The 5365-nt window shown below is 33.6% G+C and overlaps 1 pseudogene; it reads left to right on the top strand.

Annotated features, from left to right (window-relative positions):
* Window positions 1-4997: 4997 nt before the first annotated feature.
* Window positions 4998-5112, top strand: LOC112941609 (U6atac minor spliceosomal RNA; annotated as a pseudogene).
* The last annotated feature ends 253 nt before the right edge of the window (window positions 5113-5365 follow it).

The raw sequence follows: 5365 nt of genomic DNA, 5'->3' as shown, positions 1-5365 counted from the left end.
CTCTTAAGTTGCAAATAAATTTGATGTTCTTTTTTGAGAAACTTTGAGAAACCTTTTGTGTTTCTACAACTATAGGCATTGTATTCTAGCATAAAGAGTATATCGTGATTGTCCCATTTCCATCAATCACAAAAGCACCATGGCTGAATTATTTGAGTTAGACATGGTAGATTTGGATGTCATTCTAACTATAGACTAGTTTCATGCCTATTAAGTATCAATAGATTGTAGAACTCTAGTTGTCATGTTTCAGATTCCTTATGAGTCAATCGTAAAATGGAGTAGTAACTCTACAGTGCGTAATAGTCGTTTCATTTCGTTCCTTAAGGAGAGAAAGTTAGTTTCAAAGGGTTGTATCTATCACTTAGTAAAACTTAATGACTCTATTGTTGAGATATCTCTCATTCAGTTAGATCCTTAGTAATAGAGTATCAAAAATTTTCCCCTGATGATCTACCTGGAGTCCCTGAGAGAAATAGACTTCTTCATGGACATCATTGTAGATATCGTCCTATCTCTATTCCACCATAAAGAATGACAAGAGCAGAGTTGAATAAACAGTTAAAGGATCTCCTAGATAAAGTTTTTATTCCACCAAGTGTCTCACCTTGGGACGCTCCGATCTCATTTTGGAGAAAGAAGGATGATTCTATTAGGATGTGTATATATTACAGTTAATTGAACAAGCTTATGATCAATAATAAGTATCCTCTTACAAGATTTCATGATCTTTTCGATCAGCTTCAAGGTACTTCATGTTTCTAAAAACTTTACGTTAAATCAGGCTACCATTAGTGGAAAGTCAGGGAATGTGATACTCAAAGGACAACATTCAGGACCCGCTATAGTCATTATAAGTTTCTATTAATGTCGTTTGTTTTAACCAATGCACCAACGATATTCATGGTCCTTATGAATAGAGGTGTTCAAACCTGATTGTGATATGTTTGTCGTCATCTTCATTGATGAGATACTACAATATTCATGTAATGAACAAGATCATGCTAGCCATCTCAGAATAGTTCTTAAGATTTCAAAAGGTAAGGAGTTGTATGCCAAATTCTCTAAGTATAAGTTAGCTTGAGTCTATTGCATTGTTAGGCCATGTTGTGTCTAGAGAGGAAACTAAAGTTGACACTCAGAAAATTGAGGTAGTGTAGAATTGTCCTAGATCCACATCTCCAACTGATATTAAAAGTTTCTTGGGTTTAGCTGGTTGGTATATAAGGTTTGTAGAGTGGTTCTCCTCTATTTTGTCTCCTTTTACCATGTTGACCCAGAAGACAAGTGTATTCAAATTTTTTGATGGTTGTGAGAAAATCACAAATTGAAGAAGAGGTTGACTACTGCCCAATTTGACCTTACTAGAAGGTACTCAAGGTTTTGTAGTATATTGTGATGCATCTCGAGTTGAGAGGGTTTGTTTATTAATGTAGAATGGCAATGTTATAGATTATTCATCCATACATTTGAAAGTTAATGAGAAGAATTACCCAACCCATGATCTAGAGTTAGTTGCTGAAGTTTTTTTCTTGAAGGTATTGCGCCATAATTTTTATTGTGTTCATGTGGATGTGTTCACCGATCACAAGAGCCTGCAATATGTTTATACTCAGAAAGAGCTTAATCTTAGAGAAGATTGTTTGAGTTATCGAAGGATTATGACATGAGTATTTTTACCACCGAGGTAAGGCTAATGTTGTTGCTGATTTTTTAAGTAGGTTGTCTATGGGTGGTACCACCCATGTTGAGGAAGAAAAGAGTGAGTTAGTAAAAGATTTGTACAGACTTGCACGCCTGAGAGTCAGACTTATGGATTTCACAAAATGAGGAATAGTGGTGAAGAATGGGGTTGAGTCATAATTAGTGTCAGAAGTAAAAGACAAGCAAGACCAACACCCCATGTTGCTTGAATTGAAAGCAAATGCTCATAAGGAAAACGTATTAGCTTTTGAACAACGGAGAGATGGTGTATTTTGATATTAAGGTAGGAGTGTGTTAAAATGGTGGATGGACTTCAAGAGAGGATCATAGAGGAAGCTTAAAACTCCAGATATTCCATTCGTTCGGGTTCTAGCAAGTTGTATCATGACTTGGGAGAAGTCTATTAGTTGAATAGTATGAAGAAGAGATATCCACATCTTTGCGAAACTCAAGAAATTCTAAATTAAGGTACTAACCCTTTCTTAGTATTTATTTACAAGTTGGAACGCTGGTTTTAATTCCTTTGTGTTTGTTTGAAACGAATGTTGCATGTTACACCCTTAACCTAGTTAGAACAATTACATTTGAGGACGAATGTCCCAAAGGGGAATATATTGTAACATCTCAAAATGTGAATTTTCAATGAAGAACCTAAGAACATGAAATAATTTTTTTTCGGAAAGAATGAAAAATCTGGAAAATTGTTTAAGCTAGGAAAGTGAGTTTTTGATAAACTTCAAACGATCATAACTTCTAGATAAGCATGATATAGGTGTATTTTAATTTATGGATTGAATTATCTTGGAATTCTCTTTGAATGATCTTTCCATGTCAACCGAGCAATTCCATGTTCGTATGAGTGAGATACACCTTTTAGAAATTGGGCTATTGGAATAAGGAAGTACCCAAATCCGGATTTTAAGGTCTATTCACATATTTTCATTGCCCTATTATTAAATGCATTTTAGGAGTTTAATATGGGTCAAATCATATTGTATTCAGTTTTAGAAAATTGGAATTTAAAGGAGAAAAGAGGAGAAAGAATAAGAAAGGGAAAGATTCTTCAAGATCGATCAATCTAGTCGTCGTTTTTGCCAAGGATTTATTCGTATTAGGTATGTGAGATCACATAGTGTTGGGTTAATTGTCCCACGCGCCAATTATGATTCAATTTCGATGAAGCTATTATACTTGAAAGTAAATCCTTGAGTTCGTGGTAATTTTCATTTGAAATCATGTAGGTGTTGTTGATTGGAGCGTATTTGATAGTGTTTTCGAGTAGAATCTAATGCATATTGAGGGTATAGACGATTCTAATTATTGGGTAAAGGATCCCATAGAGTTTAGAGGATTTATAGATGTAAAACAAAGAAGAAATTTCATTGGATGAAATTTGAAACTGGTTGCGCATTGCGGGGAAGGTTCCCAGATTTGGGAATTCCTTTTTCACGTCGTGAAACTGTCACACAGTGTTCTTCCTAAAAAGACGATTTAGAACAAAATTTTAAAATCCTCTTCGCATCACGTAACAACTTTGAAATATTGATTTTTTAGTTTTTTTTCTCATGATTAGCTATCTTAAATCATTCCTAAAGTTCATGACATCTTTCCAATCACAAATCCCGATTATTGAATCCATAATTCAATTGAAGGATTAGTTAAAAATCAAGTAAAGAAGATAAGAGTTAAGTCAAAAGTCAAGATAAGTTCTAAAACTTTTTAATTACAAAGTCTTTTACATGTGTTTTAACTTTGTTTTAAGACTTAAGTTTCAAGTTAAACAAAGAGTAAAGAGTTGAGTTCATTTCACAAAAATCTATAATGAACTAAGTATTTCCAAAGACTTTATAAATGTTTTCACATTTGAGAAAGAAAAGGGAACATCGATTTCAAGATCTTTCAAGATAAGTTTTGAGTAGTTATCTCAAACAAAAGAAAAAAGTATGTTTCAAAAATGTATGAGCTAAGTATACCTTCAGGAGTAGTATTGAGAACCGATGTAGGGATCTAAGTTCATATTAATTAACTCAAGTTTCCATAAACCATGTAGCCATCATGATTATTAAAAGATCATACTTTTTCGGTGACTCCTTAAGATAAGCTAGTGGATCTACTAAGTTAAGTAGTTCTATGTGATGGCAAAGTATAGGATAGTTTGGCAACATGATGTAGAAACTTTGTATCACCACTTAGGCTCAAAGTGGTGGTTGTTGGTTAGAGAAACTCCCATCTAAACTATATCACTTTGTATATGAGTAAAGTTGAGTTTTATTGTATTTTCTTTAACGAACTAAGTTGGATTTACTATTTTATAAATCTTCCTGTATATTGCATGTGTTTCTTTGCTTTATTATGAGTTAAGTTTATTCATGAGTTGAGAAGAGCAAAGTTAAGTGTTTTCTTTCAGAATCTTTTCAAGCCTGTGCTATGTTTAGCATTCCAACTCGCATACTTATACATTCTATGTACTGATGCCAATTAACCTGCACTGTATTATGATGCAGAAACAGGTAACAAGGATCGATATTCAAGTGCAGTGTTGATCCAGTGAGGAGTTCAGAGTCTTTTGGAGACCCTCTTTGCATTTCGGAGGACACTTTTTATTATTTTGATTTTAATTAATTTTTTTCATTAGGATGTTATGGGGCTTGTCTCAACATCCATCTTTTTTGTTTTGTAGGCTTCATAGACAGTTAGACAGTCAGTAGTTAGCTGTTTTTACATTATCATTCATAAATTAAAGATTTGAGTTGTTATTTTGGCCAAGTTGAATTTTTGAATTTTAAATATTCAAGTTATACTATTGAGCTATTTGAATTTGTTCACTTGATCATAGTAATGGTTCTTAAAGTATTCCATTGAGTTAGTAACCCAGGCCAAGGGTTTCCTCGAGGCCAACAATTATCTTGGAATGCCAGCTATGTCCAGGGTGTAGGCAAGGGCTCTAACACCAACAACTACAGTTATATCCTTAAGACCAACCAGTCACAATGTTTTTTATGATATGTTTTAAGCTCTATTAAGACACATAATACTGTATTTTCGATATCGCTTGGTTAGTTGTCTAGCCAAGTAATTTTTTTAATCACTTTTTAATGTAGAAATATCATTTGATGAAGTTACAAGTTACATTTAGGAGGTATTGTCCAAGTCATATAATTAATATTTTATCCAAATGAAGCGGTTGAAAACATAATATGTAGCTTCCATTAATTAAAGTAATCAAAACATAATTATGTGTCTGCCATTAATTAGCACAAATAAATTCGATGCTCATAGCTTAACCTAAAATTGTGCTAGTATAAAGGAGAGTTTGTTGGTATATCCCCCTACAAGGATAACTAAGGGTTTTACCTATTACCACACATCCGTTTAAGGCATTCCAACTCTATATAGAAAAATGTTTGGTTGGAGAATAGAGAGTTACCCCCCACCCCCCCACCCCCCGAAATGCCCCATTTGCCTGATGCAAATAAGTAGTTAGACTCCAATGTAGATAGCAAACACCTTAAAAAATGGGAATGCCATTTTATCACCAAAAAAGTTTATGAAATTTACCGAACTCTTATAATTGAATATCCGTAGGGATAATCAATGGCAGATCAAGAAATAAGTAGCAGTATATATTGTATAAGTACATAAAGCTAGTTCCATTACAGTA

Source organism: Solanum lycopersicum, chromosome 5 (genome assembly GCF_036512215.1).
Source record: "Solanum lycopersicum chromosome 5, SLM_r2.1".
In the NCBI taxonomy this organism is placed as follows: domain Eukaryota; kingdom Viridiplantae; phylum Streptophyta; class Magnoliopsida; order Solanales; family Solanaceae; genus Solanum; species Solanum lycopersicum.
The sequence above is the reverse complement of the archived record's forward strand: the minus strand, read 5'-3'. Positions and strand labels throughout refer to the sequence as shown.